The following is a 17,088-nucleotide window of genomic DNA, read 5'->3' on the forward strand; positions in this document are numbered from 1 at the left end:
TTCACTTTAGTTTTATTTTTCATTTATAGTTGACATTCAGTATTATTTCACATTAGTTTCAGGTGTACAGCATAGTAGTTAGACAATTAATATAATTTACGAAGTGATCCCCTTGATTCGTGCTCACCTGGCACTATACTTAGTTATTAGAATATTACTGATTATATTCCTTATGCTGTACTTTACATTCCCGTGACTATTTTGTAACTACTAATTTGTACTTCTTAATCCCTTCACCTTTTTCACCCATGCTCCTTCCCCCTCCCATATGGCAACCATCAGTTTGTTCTCAGTGAGTCTTTTTTTATTTTGTTTGTTGATTTTGTTCTTTAGCGTCTACATATAAGTGAGCATATATGGTGTTTGCCTTAATTTGTCTGAATTATTTCACTTAGCATAATACCCTCTAGGTCCATCCATGTTGTCACCAATGGTAATATTTCATTCTTTTCTATGGCCGAGTAATGTTCTAGTGTATAAATGTATTATTACATCTTCTTTATCCAGTAGTCTGTCGATGGGCATTTAGGTTGCTTCCATATCTTGGCTACTGTAAATAATGCTGCATAGTACAAAGGAGTGCATATGTCTTTTCAAATTAGTGTTTTGGATTTCTTGGAATAACTACCCAGAAGTGGAATTGCTAGGTCACAAGATAGTTCTATTTTTAATTTTTTGAGGAAGCTCCATACTGTTTTCCGGTTTGGCTACACCAATTTGCAATCCCACCAATAGTGCATGAGGGTTTGCTTTTCTCTACATCCTGGCCAACATTTGTTTGTTGATTTTTTTGATGATAGCCATTCTGACAGGTGTGAGGTGATTTCATTGTGGTTTTCATTTGCATTTGCCTGATGATTAGTGACATTGAGCATCTTTTCATATGTCTGTTGGCCATTGTATGTCCTCTTTGGAAAAATGTCTGTTTCGGTCCTTTGCCCATTTTTTAATCGGATTGTTAGTTATTTTGGTGTTAAGTTGTATGAGTTCTTTACAATAATTTTGGATATTAACCCCTTATCGGATGCATCGTTGGTGAATATCTCCCATTCAGGAGGTTGTCTTTTTGTGTAATGGTTTCCTTCACTGTGCAAAAACTTTTTAGTTTGATGTAGTCCCATTTGTTTCTTTTTGCTTTTGTTTCCCTTGCCTGAGGAGATACATCAATAAAAACATTGCTGAGAGCAATGTCAGAGAGTTTATTGCCTATGGTTTTTCTAGGCATTTTATGGTTTCAGGTCTTACATTTAAGTCTTTAATCCATTTTGAGTTTATTATTGTACGTGGTATCCAGCGGTAGTCTAGTTTCTTTTTTTTTTTTTTTGCTTGTATCTGTCCAGTTGTGCCTACACAATTTACTGAAGAGACTGTCTTTACCCCATCGTATATTCTCGCCTCCTTTGTCATAGATTAATTGACACTATTGGCCTGGGATTATTTCTGGACTCTCTATTGTGTTCCATTGATCTCTGTGTCTGTTTTCATGCCAATACCACGGTGTTTTGATTACTGTAGCCTTGTAATATACTTTGATATCAGGTAGTGTGATACCTCCAACTTTGTTCTTTCTCAAGATTACTGTGGCTATTTGGGGTCTTTTGTGATTCCATATAAATATTAGGATTATTTGTTATTGTCCTGTGAAAAATGCCATTGGTATTTTGATAGGGATGGCACTGAATCTGTATATGGCTTTAGGTAGTGTGGACATTTTAACGATGTTAATTCTTTCTATCCATGAACACAGTATATACTTCCATTTATTTGTATCTTCTTCAGTATGTTTCTTCAATATCTTATAATTTTCCAAGTACAGGTCTTTTACCTCCTTGGTTAAATTTATGCCTAGGTATTTTGTTTTATTTATTTATTTTTTTGGACGTAGTTTTAAATGGGATTGTTTTAATTTCTCATTTTGGTAGTTTGTTATTGGTATATAAAAATGCAATATGGGGCGGATAGGTGGCTCAATTGGTTAGAGCATGAGCTCTGGGTGTCGGGGCTGCGGTTCGATTCCCACATGGGCCAGCGAGCTCCACCTCTCTGCAACTAGAATGAAGTCAGTGAGCTGCCGCTCCCGGGTGACCAGATGGCTCAGTTGGTTGGAGTGTGGGCTCTCGACCACTAGGTTGCTGGTTCGACTCCCGCAAGGGATGGTGGGCTGTGCACCCTGCAACTAACAGTGGTGACTGGACCTGGAACTGAGCTGTGCCCTCCACAACTAAGATTGAAAGGACAACAACTTGACTTGGATGGAGCTGATGAGTCCTGGGAAAAACACACTACTGTTCCCCAATAAAAAGTCCTGGAAATACACACTGTTCCCCAATAAAGTCCTGTTCCACTTCCCCAATAAAATTTTTTTTTTAAAAAGGCAATCTATTTCTGAGTATTAATTTTGTATTTTGCTACTTTACTGAATTCATTTATCAGTTTTAATAGTTTTATTGGTGGAATCTAGGGTTCTCTTTATATGGTATGTCATCTGCAAATAATGACTTTTTTTATTTCTTCCTTTTCCATTTGGATGCCTCTTATTGCTTTTTCATGTCTTATTGCTGTGGCTAGGACTTCCAAAACTATGTTGAATAGAAGTGGTGAAAGTGGACATCCGTGTCTTGTTCTTGATCTTAAGGAAAACACTTTTAGCTTTTCACTGTTGAATATGATGTTAACTGTGGGTTTGCCATACATGGTCTTTATTATGTTGAGGTATGTCCCCTCTGTCCCCACTTTGCTGAGAGTTCTTATCATAAATCAATGGTGGAGTTTGTCAAACGCTTTTTCTCCATCTATTGATATGATCATATGATGTTTTGCCTTCATTTTGTTTATGTGGTGTATCACTTTAATTGATTTTGGGATATTGAACAAACCTTGTGACCCAGGAATAAATCCCACTTAATCATGGTGTATAATATTTTTAATGTATTGCTGAATTTGGTTTGTTAGTAGTTTGTTGAAGTTTTTTTTTAAATTAAAGTTTATTGGGGTGACAGTTGTTAGTAAAGTTACATAGATTTCAGGTGTACAATTCTGTATTACATCATCTATAAATCCCATTGTGTGTTCACCACCCAAGATTTTTCATCTATGTTTATCAGGGATATTGGCCTATAATTTTCTTATTTCATAATGCCTTTGTCTGATTTTGGAATCAGGGTAATGATGGTTTCATAAAATGAGCTTGGGAGTCTTCCCTCCTCTAGGAATTTTTTGGAATAGTTTGAGAAAGATAGGTATTAATTCTTCTTTGAATTTTTGGTAAAGTTCACCTGTGAAGCCAGCCAGTCCAGGAAATTTGTTTGTTGGGGGCTTTTTGATTACTGACTTAATTTCATTAGTAGTTATTAGTTGGTTCAGATTTTGTGTTTCTTTTTGATTCAGTCTTTGAAGATTGTATGTTTCTGGGAATTTATCTGTTTCTTCCAGATTGTCCAATTTGTTGGCATATAATTGTTTGTAATATTTTCTTACAATCCTTTGTATTTCTGTGGTATCAGTTGTTACTTCTCTTTCATTTTTCATTTTATTTATTTGGATCCTCTTTTTTTCTTGATGAGTCTGTTTAAAGGTTTATCAATTTTGTGTATCTTTTCAAAGAACCAGTTCTTGGTTTTGTTGATCTTTTGTGCTGATTTTTAAACTTTGTTTCATTCATTTGTGCTCTCATCTTTATTATTTCCTTCCTTCTACTCACTTTGGTCTTCGTTTGTTGTTCTTGTTCTATTTTAATTGTAGGGTAGATTGAGATTTTTCTTGTTTCTTGAGGTAGTCTTCTATTGCTATGAATTTCCCTTTTAAAACTGCTCTCACTGTATTCCATAGATTTGTGTCATGTTTTCATTTCCTTTTGTGTCAAGGTATCTTTTGATTTCTTCCTTGATCTCATTGTTAACCCATTCATTGTTTAGTAGTGTGTCACTTAGCTTCCACATATTGGTGGATTTTTCCATTTTCTTCTTGTAAATCATTTCTAGTTTCATACCATTGTGGTTGGAGAACATGCTATATATGATTTCAGTTTTCTTAAATTTATTGAGACTTGTTGTGTGGTCTATTCTGGAAAATGTTTCATGTGCACTTGTAAAGAATGTGTATTCTGGTAATTTGGGATTTAACGCTCTAAAAATATCAATTAAATCCATACGTTGTAATGAGTCATTTAAGGCAGTATTTCCTTGTTGATTTTCTGTCTGGATGATCTATGCATTGATGTAAATGGAGTGTTAATGTCCTCTACTATGACTGTATTACTGTTGGTCTCTCCCTTTACGTCCATCAATATTTGCTTTATATATTTAACTGTTCCTATGTTGGGTACATAAATGTTTACAAGGGTTATGCCCTCATGTTGGATTGATCCTTTTATCATTATATATTAAAGTTTGTCTCTTGTTACAGCCTTTGTTTTATCTGATAGAAATATTGCTACCCCAGTTTTGTTGTTGTTGTTGTTTTCATTTGTGTGAAATATCTTTTTCCATCCCTTTACTTTCAGTCTGTGTGTGTCTTTTGATCTAAAGTGGGTATCTTGGAGATTGCATATGTATGGGTCTTGAGTTTTAATCCATTCAGCTACGCCATGTCTTTAATTGACATTTAAAGTTATTAGTGATAGGTACATAGTTATCACCATTGTATTATTCATATTTATGTTTTTCCCCCCAATTTTTTCTTAAAGAATTCCCTTTAACATTTCTTGTAATGAACTCTTGTGATGAAGATGAACTCCTGATAGTTGTCCAAGAAAGAGTGCAGCAGTGGCCAATGCCTGCTGCCTGCTGCTGGACGAACCTCAGGCAATGTGTGAGCTGGGTGGGGTGGGGATCCAGGGAGTCACCAGGGTGGGGCAAGTGGTGTTCACCAGACCAGTGAGATTCAGGTTTGCTGTGTGGAGGCACGGCTCAACACAGGGACAACAGGGGCTGTCCCTCCAGTCTGGCCCTGAACCCACCCACACAACTCAGTCTCTCCCTGTATGTCTCTGGTGCTTCTGAGCCTCTGTTCCTCTGCCAGAACCCAGGGTGAGTTCTTGGGAACAAAACAGACTGTGCGGACCATTTAAGAGGACATCTGGGCTTCCAAGCAGCCTGTCGTGTTATCTGGATGGACAGAATCCCTGCTGACTTTTCACAGCCAGATGTGGATGCTCCTCTTTCCAGCACTGGTGAAGTGGTAAGCAACCAAATCACTGATGCCTTATGAACCAAGCTAAGGAGCTTTAACTTGATCCTGAAGGCTGTGAGGATTTAGTGGGGGGACATTATACTGTGATAGAATCAAATTTGTGTTTTAGATCTTGTTGGCAGTGAAGTGAATGCTGGATTAGAGAAGGGCAAAACTGGAAGCAAGATCAGGTAAGAAGCCATTCATGATGAGAATGATAAGGGATGTAGAAGAGGGGCTGGGTGTATGAGAGATTTAGGAAGTATTAACAGGACAGGGCAAATAATGAGATTATGGAGGTGAGCAAGACTGAAAATTTAGGACGATTTCCACATTTCCGTAGTGAGCTAATGAATGGGGCAGGCAAGTGAAGAGAAGCCAACCATCTGTGCCCGACAGACTAACTATAGAAAAAAGAAACTATGAGATTTGTCAGGAAACTGAGGAGGGAGACTGTTTCACGGACTATGAGTGGTCAAGGTTATATTCTGCCATGACAAGGCCAAGTAAGATAAAGACTGAATAAAGTTGCTTAGACTTGATAATTAAGATGTCATTTGTAACTTCAGCTAGAGCTGGTGGCTACATTGTAATGCTTGAGGGGGTTGAAGCGTGAATAACAAGCTAGAAGTGTGGCTAAGTGAGAGGAGTACAATGTTTTCAACAAAAGACTGAAGAAAGTGTAGGTGGAGGGAGATGAGGGGATTTAGAGAAGTTTACTCCCCACCCCTGTTTTTAAATTGAGTGGGTTTGGGGCACTGTTTATGTGGGATTGGAAAGAACCAATGGAAGGGAGAAATTAAAGGGAGTGCGGTGAAAGGAGGAAGGGGGAAGGGAAGAGAGTTGATAGATGGAGCCAAGAATTTGGAGGCAATAGGAGGGAATGGCATCCAATGCATAGGTAAAGAAATTGGCCTTGGGTAGTGAGCAGAAAGGAAGGGGGTGAAGTTGGACGCCGTGTAAATAAGTTTGTAACTGATGGGCAGGAAGGAGAATGCGTTGACAACATGTCTTCTGTGATTTTTCAGTATCTGCTAAGAGTGAAGGGGAACATGGTGGGATGGGAGTCTTAAAAGGAGCATATGAGTTTATAACGGTCTGCGAGGGGACACACAGACAGACGTGTGTCTACGGTTGTTGAGCAGCACTGAGGACCCACTGGAGGTCGCAGGCCTTGGACTTGTAGGGATAGCAGTCTGCACTGGTTGGTTGTCCTCCAGCAGTGACCACTGTGGCACAGCTGAGGACACTCACGGGAATTCATGCGGTAGATACTGTTGCTCTCCTCAACTGTAAGATGGACACGGGTTCAGACACTGGTGCTTCAGTGCCAGGGCCCTGGCTGTTGCCCCTTGCTTTCCAGATGCCTGCTCGGTGGACATTTCTGAAGCCCGTTTGGTTGGGGGAGTCAGTGATGTGGAGGACTGTGGCTGACGTGAACGTCTGTGGCGTCCAGCCTGGATCACGAGCAGGAAGCCTGAAATGGGTGATTGCGCTGGAAGAAAATGAAGGGCATGAAAGGCTAGAGGTCAGTGTGAAACTGAAGAGCCAGCTAGTGAGGAGGGAGCAATAATGCTAGCTTTTATCTATGGAGTAGTTACTCTGTGCTAGACACTTTACTACCTTATTTCTAATCATAGCATTGACTCCACAAGGTCATTAACCTTATAGTTGCCCTTTGTCGTTCTCGGAAGAAACTGAGGACTAGCGAAGTTAAGTAACATGTCCAGAGACACACATTATCAAGTGATGGAGCCAAGATCCAAACCCATTCTTCCTTCTCCTCCTCCTCCTCTCTTCCTGTTCTTCCTCTCCTCCTCCTCTTCCTCCTCCTCCTCCTCCTCCTCCTCTTCCTCCTCTTCCTCCTCCTCTTCCTCCTCCTCCCCTCCTCCTCCTCCTCTTCCCCTCCTCCTCCTCCTCTTCCTCCTCCTCCCCTCCTCCTCCTCCTCCTCTTCTTCCTCCTCCTCCTCTTCCTCCTCCTCCCCTCCTCCTCCTCCTCTTCCTCCTCCTCCTCCTCCTCCTCTTCCTCCTCCTCCTCCTCTCTTCCTGTTCCTCCTCTCCTCCTCTTTTTCCTCCTCCTCCCCTCCTCCTTCCCTCCTCCTCCTCCTCCTCCTCTCCTCCTCCTCCCCTCCTCTTCCTCTCCTCCTCTCTTCCTCCTCCCCTCCTCCTCTTCCTCCTCCCCTCCTCCTCCCCTCCTCCTTCCCTCCTCCTCCTCCTCCTCCTCCTCCCCTCCTCCTCCTCTCCTCCTCCTCTCTTCCTCCTCCTTCTCCTCCTCCTCTCTTTCTCCTCCCCTCCTCCTCCTCCTCTTCGTCCTCCTCCCCTCCTCCTCCCCTCCTCCTCCTCCTCCTCCTCCTCCTCCTCCCCTCCTCCTCCTCTCCTCCTCCTCTCTTCCTCCTCCTTCTCCTCCTCCTTCCTCCTCCTCCCCTCCTCCTCCTCCTCTTCCTCCTCCTCCTCCTCCTCTTCTTCCTCCTCCTCCTCTTCCTCCTCCTCCCCTCCTCCTCCTCCTCTTCCTCCTCCTCCTCCTCCTCTTCCTCCTCCTCCTCCTCTCTTCCTGTTCCTCCTCTCCTCCTCTTTTTCCTCCTCCTCCCCTCCTCCTTCCCTCCTCCTCCTCTTCCTCCTCCTCTCCTCCTCCTCTTCTTCCTCCTCCTCCCTTCCTCCTCCTCCTCCTCCTCCTCCTCTCTTCCTCCTCTCTTCTTTCTCCTCCTCTCCTCCTCCTCTTCCTCCTCCCCTCTTCCTCCTCCTCCCCTCCTCCTCCTCCTCTTCCTCCTCCTCCCCTCCTCCTCCTCCTCCTCCTCCTCTCTTCCTCCTCTCTTCTTTCTCCTCCTCTCCTCCTCCTCTTCCTCCTCCCCTCTTCCTCCTCCTCCCCTCCTCCTCCTCTCCTCCTCCTCCCCTCCTCCTTCCCTCCTCCTCCTCCTCCTCCTCCTCCTCCCCTCCTCCTCCTCTCCTCCTCCTCTCTTCCTCCTCCTTCTCCTCCTCATCTTCCTCCTCCTCCCCTCCTCCTCCTCCTCTTCCTCTTCCTCCTCCCCTCTTCCTCCTCCTCCCCTCCTCCTCCTCCTCTTCCTCCTCCTCCCCTCCTCCTCCTCTCTTCCTCCTCCTCCTTCTCCTCCTCCTCTTCCTCCTCCTCCCCTCTTCCTCCTCCTCTTCCTCCTCCTCCTCCCCTCTTCCTCCTCCTCCCCTCCTCCTCCTCCTCCTCTTCCTCCTCCTCCCCTCCTCCTCCTCCTCTTCCTCCTCCTCCCCTCCTCCTTCCCTCCTCCTCCTCCTCCTCTCTTCCTCCTCTCTTCTTCCTCCTCTCCTCCTCCTCCTTCTCCTCTTCCTCCTCCTCCCCTCTTCCTCCTCCTCCCCTCCTCCTCCTCTCCTCCTCCTCTCTTCCTCCTCCTCCCCTCTTCCTCCTCTCCTCCTCCTCCTCTCCTCCTCCTCCTCTCTTCCTCCTCCTCCCCCCCTCCCCCCCCTTTCATCAGTAAGGAGACAAGAGAGAAAAAGCAGTAATGTTGAAAAGTGGAAAAGCACTGGTCTATTTTAATTTAGGATTTCAGAGGTGTATCATTCATTTAACAAATGTTTGCTAAGCGTTAACATGTGTTGGTCATTGCTCTAGATGCAGAGGTTACTGTAATGACCCAAATAAACAGAAATCCCTGCCCTCATGGATCTTATTCTCTAAGGAAGATAAGACAGACGTTAACCAAAATAAACAAGTTATTGCTATAGTATGTTAGGTAAGTGTTGTAAAGAAAAAGAAAGCAGGCCAGAGGACAGCTATGTGTATTTTGAAAGAGGATACCTGGGAAGGACTTGGTGAGGAGTGAATAAGGGGGCACAGAAGAACGTTTTGCACTGGCCTGAAGTAAAGGTGTTTGGTGTATTCTCAGAACTCTGGGGAGCCAATGTGGCTGGACTGGTGTGAAGAGAAGAGTGGAAGGTGGTTTCAGATACCTGGGACCAGGTTACCAGAGCTTATAGGCCACTCTGAGGACTTGGCTGTTTACTTTCTGAGATGGGAACCATTACAGGGTTTTGAGCAAAGGAGTGACACGATCAGATTTATGCTTTAAATCAAACTTTTACTCTGGCTGCTGTGTTGAAAGTTGTCTAAGGAGGTAAAGAGTAAAAACAAGCAGATCAGTTAGACTCTTTAAAATCCACTTGAGCGAGAGTAGTGTCTTAGACCAGGATATTGGTGGGAAATGAGAGGACCTGGAATTTTTAACTTTCTCTTTTGATATAATTTTAAAGTTAGAGAGGAGTTGCACAGATAGTACGTAGAGTTCCCTTCTGCCAGTATTTCTCAACCTCAGCACTGTTGACCTTTCGGACTGGATGATCTTTGTTGTGGGGGTTGCCCGGTTCATAGGATGTTAAGTAGCATCCCTGGCCTCTATCCCCTGGATGCCACCATCATCCCCCTAGTTGTGACAATCAGAAATATCTCCAGACATTGCCACATGTCCCTGTGGGGCACAGTTGCTTCTCTGAAGAACCACTGCCTTATACCCTTCACCCTGTTTCCCCCAATGTTAACATCTTAACATGATGATGGTACATTTTATCAGGCTAAGGAATGAACACTGGTCCAGAGTCGGTCCAGTGCTTCAACCAGGGTCCAGACTTGATTTATGTCTCACTGTTGGTTTCCCACTGATACCGTTTTCCTATTCCTTTATCCAAGTAAGGATACCACGCTGCTTTTTTAAAAATAAATTTTATTGGGGAATATTGGGGAACAGTGTGTTTCTTCAGGGCTCTTCGGCTCCAAGTCATTGCCCTTCAATCTAGCTTACCGGCTCATGTGGGAATCGAACCCGCAGCCCTGTTGTTAAGAGCTTGCGCTCTAACCAACTGAGCCATCCGGCTGCCCCCAGCACACTTCTTTTACTTGTCAAGTCTCCTTTATCTCTTCTAGTGTTTGAGTTTCTTGGTTTTTCCTTGTCTTTTAATGACCTTGATACTTTTAAAGAGTACAGGTCAGGCATTTTATAGGATGTTCCTCATTTGGGTTTATCTGATGTTTTCTCATGATTAGACTGGGCTTAAGGATTTTGGGAGAAGAATATCACAGAAGTGAAGTGCTCTTCTTATCACACCGTATATAAGATACATGGTATAAACATGGCATTGCTGGTGATTGTTTCGTTAAGGGGCTTTCTGCCAGGTTTCTCCACTGGAAAGCTACTGTGCAAGGGCGGGTGTGTGTGCATGCGTGTGTGTGTGCGTGTGTGTGTGCGAGCATGCTCACGTGTGCAATTAAAGCCCGCCTCCTTGAGGAAAGAGTATCAAGGAATTGATGGACATGTATTAAAACCACTACAGTAATTGGTAAATATTTTGGGGGAGATATTTGAGGCTTTGCCAGGATCCTGTTTCTTCTCACTGATTCTAGCATTCATGAGTAGATCTTGCCTGCAGTAATTACTTCTATGGTATTCTAAAGGTACTGTGTTTCCCTCATTCTTACTCCATTTATTAATTGGAATTCGTTTGTAAGAAACCCCCTGTCATCTATCTTTCTATTTAATCATTTATATCAGTTCCAATTCATAGGTACTTACTTTATTTTAGGTTTATTTTTCAATGCTATCATTAATTTATTTGTTGCCCAAATTATCCCAACTTTGACATTTGGGAACTCTTTGAGGGTGACTTCTGTGGCTTTTTGACATGCTCCTGTCCTTTGTGTGTGCACATGTACACTTCTGTAGTCTCTGGCAGTACTAGATGCTTCAGGCTCACCTTGTATTTTTACTGCCCCATCCGTAGACTCATTCCTGCAAGAAACTCTGGTTCCTTTTATTGGAGAAGGCTATTTTGAGGTCAAGATCTGATGCCAGGTGTGCTTGTTGCTACTGGAGTGTCACTGCTGCCGGGTGCTCTCAGAGGACAGAGCTAGACCACAGATGTATGTGTACTAATTATTGATCTACACATATCTGTAGTTCCGTGTATAAAGATAGGCATGCATTCATACTGGTATCTCTGACTCTAACCGGATATGTTTTCATTCAGCTAGGTTTGCTGATGGATTGGATGTGGAATGTGAAAAGACAGGAGTCGAGAAGGACTTCAGGGCTTTTAGCTTAAGCAGCTAGAAGGATGGATCTGTTGTTAACAGGGATGGGAAGACTGTAGGCAGAGCAGGTTTCTGCGGAGAGTTCCAGAGTTCTGCTCCAGACTGGTGAGGTCTGTGAGGTGTCTTACAGACATGCTGATAGAGGCGTTGAAGCCAGTACTGGAACACGGGAATGTGGACTTCAGAGGAGAATGGTTCAGGTTGGGTTGATTTGGAAGTTTTCGGTGTAGCTATGATCACCGAGGAGTGAACGCAGATCAAGAAGAGGGTCAAGGAATGACCGTGGGACATCCAGTCAGAGAGATTAGGAGGAGCAGTTCTGCAAAATGGCAAGGAGGGGTGTGTGGCTGTAGGGTGGACTTCACATCCATGTTTAATAAACACTTCTTCAGTACCTGTTATCTGCAAGGCCCCCGGTGGTTTTGGGAGTTAACACTGCTCCCTTCCTCCATACGTTTACAATTTAGTATGAGACAAATTACAGACCGAAAAAAAGAGAGTAGTAGTGGATGCCAAATACAAGATAATGGTGCAGATATACTAGAGAAGCTTGCTAGAGGGTATGGACGTAAGGAATGCATTCAAAATGTGCCAGCTACACATAAATACTGATGTAAGCGTGTGTCACTCAGAAACTTGTCAAGGTTTCATGCATAGACTAGTAATTAGCAATAAGCAGAAGCTTCTCTGCGTGCTGGCCTTTGTGTTCTAGATTGCTTTGGCTCTTGCTCCCCTGACATTCTAAGGTCTTGGGTTGGTAATTGTGCCGATTATTAGCTATCAATTAAGCCACTCAGTGAACTGGTTATGAGGGTTTCTGCTGCACTTGACTTTTTAACTTCTGTCTCTGCTACCTTTCCACAATCAGCAGGATTCAACTCTGAGACTGCTTAAAATAAAATGTTTCCATTTAAAATCAAACAGAAGTGGCCTTACCTGTCTTCTGTAAACATGCTCATTTTTTGACTGCTTTCATGAATGTTCTTAGACACTCACATTTATCATTTGGTTATTAAAGTCATGCCCAAAATGCAATTGTAGAACTGTAAAAGTAATTTAAACCTAGTAAACCACGGTTTTAGTAAAATATTTTAATTTTAACTCCTTTGCATTAAGAGTGAGTAGGCTTTCATTGCCCCCGATGGGGTGGTATAGCATTAGACAGGCAAATAGTACCTATTGAGTAGTTATTTGTCAATCATGCTGTAGGAACTGTATGAAAAATAAGGAATTTATCTACTTTCTAGGATGGGAGCAGAGACTCTCAGGATTCCATTCTCAGTTCTACCACTGGATGGTTGGCAAAGCTGTCTATCCATCTGTATGCTCTGGTATGTTGTATTTATTGTGAGAAACTTGAGCATATTTATGTTGAGTGAACAGAGACTGCCTTGAGTGCAAAGACTGTGTCGTATTAACACGGTGCCTAGCAGGTAACAGACACTCAAAAGGTTGTTGAATGAAGGAATGACATAGGATACACGACCCCTATAAAGTGAGACATGAAGAGTTACATAGTTTGTTCAAGAAAACTTAAGATACAAAAATTTTACTTGTCTAAGTTAGAGTTAGGGCAAAATAAAATAAATCTGTATAGTAACATCCTCAGTTTATGCTACTCTGTAAAAACATAATCCCTCCCTCCCTCCCTCCCTCCCTCCCTTCCTTCCTTCTTTTTAAAGGAAAGGGCCCACAAGGGCTGGCAAGGGTCACAAGAAGCAACATGATCACTTTCAAGTAGCCCATAATTCTATTCTCCGGGAGTAGTCAGGAATTCTAGTAGATTCAGTTACTTTTGTTATTATAAAGGAAGACACCATGGCTTACTCTTAAATATTTTGGAATAATGAGTTGAATATTTCAAATGCCAAGGAACTGCCTTCTTCCCAGGTGTGCAACAGTTTTTATAGATTTTATTTGGGTATGAAGTAGGAGTAATTGTGGGAGTTTGTGTGAAAGAAGATTTCCTAGGAGAAGCAATAAAAAGTATTTTCCTAGTTCCAGTTTTTGCGGCAATATCAGTAGGCCATTTTTGAGCATTTGCCTTTTGGAGACTGGCTGCATTCACAGTGTTAAACCTTACAACTAAATATCTCAGGTAGATGCTACGTAGACCATTCAGCTATTGGTCCTGAAATTAAAAGAGGTTGTTGGTTTCCAGATTCAGTGAGAAATTAGTATAATGTAAGAGAGATGAGAGGGAGAGAAGAGAAATCTGTAGTTCGGTACCTTTTGTTCTTCTGTGTAGTGTGAGAGCAAGTTGACATTGTTTCTTCTCGTATATTCCTTTCCACACAAATGCAGCTTGTGGAATGATAGCATCAGTGAAGATGTAAACTGCACCAGCAGCAGCATAGAAATAATTTATAAATACAGAAGTTCCTAATTTAGGGAGTTGAACTTTAATTATTGACTTAGATTTTATTTTGTATGTATTTTTTAATTAAACATTCAAATAAAAATTTGAATCCTATTATAAATGCAACTTGTAGTTCTTTTGTCAGTTTTACATTCAAAAAAGCCAAGCAAAAACTCTTGTCATATCAAAAAGGCTGTGTTTTTGTCTTCTTTGGTACAGGCAACTGCAGGACTTCGTAGCTGCGTGAATGCTGACTCTTCTCTGAGACTGTGGTCTGGATTTTCGTGACTGGTTGTCTGACTAGGAAAATGAGTCTTGCTATACAGAATGACTTCCCTCTAATTCTTTCTGTCCTTTTTGGCTGCAGATCTGAAGTGGAGTTTGATATTACCTATTATATACTACACATCTTTAAAAAATTAATAGCTATTATGATAGGAAAAAGTTAACTTTTATTGTAGAAAACAATTGGAAAAATATAAAATAAGTAAAAAGGAGAAATTCTACCTGTTATTCTACCGTCCAGAGATAACCAGTACTAATAATTTGGTGCCTCCCCCAACCCCCCATTTTTGTGTGTGTATATATATTTCAGAATATCTAACTGACATGGTACTGTGTGTAGTAGAGGTGCAGTCAGAGCCAGTGCAGAAGCTGGTCGCTGGCAGAGGCATGCGGGAGCTGAGGCTGGCTTGAGGAGGCAGTAGATTCATGCTCACTGTAGGAGATTTCCATTTAGAGGAGTCGGTATTGTTCTCTTTTTCATACTGCTAAACTAAATTTGAATTACTTACATCATGTTTCAAGCAGCTCCACTTTGTAATAATCTCATATCCTGCTTTTTTTTCCTGATAATATATCATGGATGTTTAAATTCTACCTTTGACCCACCCCATATTCAATTTCTGATTGAGAACTGGCAATAACATAGGATGAATTAGTTAATAGGTCCTTGATAGTCTCAAAAAATATGTCTCAGATCTCTTGGGCATATCTTAGAGCAGTGCTGTCCAATAGAAATCCTGCATGCCACATATGTAATTTCAAATTTTCTAGTAGCCACATTTTTTAAAGTACAGAGAAACAGGTGAAATTAATTTTAGTGATGCATTTATTTAAATGCATAAATTTAGTATAACTAAAATTTTATCATTAAAACAATACTCAATGTAAAAAATTGAGATGTTTTACAATCTTTTCTTTTTCTTACTAAGTTTTCAAAATCTGATGTGTATTTTCCACTTAACAGCGGCATATCTCAATTCAGAGTAGCCACATTTCAAGTGCTCAGTAGCTCCATGTGGCTAGTGTTAGCACAATCCTTGGCATATGATTTCCCCCATGAGATACAGTAAAATAGCACTTTGCAGGTGCTCTGGAGGGAGGCCGTAGTGGGAAGGAAGGAGCAAGGCCAAGTTGCACCATGGATGCTGAGCATTCATTTTGGTGTCTCATGAAGTTTTAAACCTTTACCTCAATAAAGTGACATATTCCTGTACTCATGGACCTTCCTGTCACACAATAATGTTAAATTTGTAGTGGTCTAAAAGTCTACTTGTCGTAATTCTCAGAATAGTATGATCAATTCCATATTCCAAGGATTTTGTATAACTAAGAGTTTGTAAGTATATCTTGTGGTTTAAGACCTGAGAACAAATATATTTTATCCTTCCTTGTGGACACTACTTAATGAAGTAATAAACACATCTACACATATGCATTACATATGCACATATAAATTATATAGATCTCTATACACACACATCTGTCGTAGTCCTATCATTACTCTTAAGAAACAGTGGCAATTTAAATCATGCTCTTCTTGAAGTGAATTTTTGGCATGATAAGAAAGATGTGGCGTGATCAGGAAGATGCCTAAGGTTAGTAATCTGAACTGAATATATAGTGTATAATAGAAGAGTATTGAACTGGCTTTGCTTTTCATTTAGTTTGTGATCATGTGAAAAAATTCCTAACATCTCTAGGCTTTGTTTTATTCTGTAAGATGGAGATAATCCTGCCCTTTTTTCTTAATGTCATTTTGATCATCAGATGGGATGAACGGAGACTGAAGGGACGTGTATGTTCATCTTTATGTCCCCAGGCCTTAGTATAGGGTCTGACAAACTAATACCCAATAAATATTGAATTCAAAGGCCAAATATATGTGAAAGAACTTTCTAAACTGAGAGTGCTAAAGGTGGAAGCCAGTGTGTTTACTGTACCTGGTTTATGCTATTCTTATTTAAGTTCTTTACCGGAATATGAGAATTGTAAACATATTTGCCCATACAATTAAGAAATAGGATTGCCTGTTGTGGTTGTGTTTTTATTTACTGTTAATATTTTATTCATCATATCTTGTCTGGAAATAAGTATACCTTTAAAATATGTCATAATCTTATTTTAAAAGATGTCTAGCACTTAAAACAAATGTATTCTGTTTAAACTGTTAAAAAATTGTTGTTATTGGGTGGTAGACATGACTGTTACCACTGTACCCAATCTTTATCAGCTTAACAATGACCTGTTTGAGACCCATTGGATGCCAGAATGGTGGAGGCAAAGTAACTGTTTTTATTCCATGATTGTCGTCTAGCAACCAGAAAATGCCCCCAGTGAGAGTGGCTTTTGCATTTCTAGAATTCTGGGAGAAACTGTCGTCTTCCCCCATAAACACTTAGCGTGGGAGTTAAGACCCTAATGCACGAGCAAATGCTGCCCCTCGGAGCAGCGTTTCAGAGAGACGCTCATGAGGACAGGAGGTTTTTCTAGCATCACCTGTGAGGTTCTGTAATTGCCTACTCACCGAGTCATCCGTAGCAAGCGAACATTGGGATGTGTCCCATCTTTTAGGGTGTATCATTTGATAAAGTGGCTGCTTCTTCCCTATCATGAGGGAAGTCAGCAAGCCTCATGTAAAACAGCATGTGCAGTGGGATGGTGTGCCTGTCGTTTCCGGGGAGCGAGCGAGTGAGGAACTTCCGGAAGCGGTTGCGCGCTGGCTGTCAGTAGGCTGGGACCCCATTAGCTAAAGGGTGCACTCCGGGAGTAGTTGGCACACTATTGTTGTCATATGTCCCCCCACTTCTAACTTCACCCAAAACCGTCAGCGTATGTGGGTATTTGGCGACAGATCATTCAATATTTACCGTCACATGGAGAAAAAGAAAAACTTGATATTTTTCTTAATATTTTTCTTTTTTTCCATGTGACGGTAAACATTGACATTATCTGTATGAAGAAATAGAGTGCATATTACTAACAGAGGTGTATGCAGTGACCATGAGACCACTTGGCCAGATGAAAAAATGAGTCATCTATTGATCGAGTGGGATGGTTGGCTTCAGTGATATGCACAGAAGAGGGAACTTGCTCCTTTTCTTCCCTTGTTGATTTTCCTCTCTGTGGTGGCGGCATTTTTAAATAATTAGAAAAAATCCTCTGCTTATTTCTATTTTATTGTGAATGTTACTGTTTGGTATTACTGCACAAG

The 17,088-nt window shown here is 41.5% G+C and overlaps 1 protein-coding gene across 7 annotated transcripts in view; it reads left to right on the forward strand.

Annotated features, from left to right (window-relative positions):
* The window catches only part of PEAK1 (pseudopodium enriched atypical kinase 1), a 346,940-nt gene that overhangs the window by 3,228 nt on the left and 326,624 nt on the right, over positions 1-17,088 (forward strand). The window contains exons 2-4 of one of the 7 annotated variants that reach the window (XM_033107851.1): positions 5,020-5,178; positions 5,300-5,360; positions 6,533-6,697. The exons of 5 other annotated variants lie outside the window; for them this stretch is intronic. The gene's annotated coding sequence lies outside the window, so the exon portion shown is untranslated. The remainder of the gene's footprint in view (positions 1-5,019; positions 5,179-5,299; positions 5,361-6,532; positions 6,698-17,088) is intronic. One more of the 7 variants, XM_033107852.1, reaches the window with a different exon arrangement.

The sequence above is a fragment of the Rhinolophus ferrumequinum genome, chromosome 6 (assembly GCF_004115265.2).
Source record: "Rhinolophus ferrumequinum isolate MPI-CBG mRhiFer1 chromosome 6, mRhiFer1_v1.p, whole genome shotgun sequence".
Lineage (NCBI taxonomy): Eukaryota > Metazoa > Chordata > Mammalia > Chiroptera > Rhinolophidae > Rhinolophus > Rhinolophus ferrumequinum.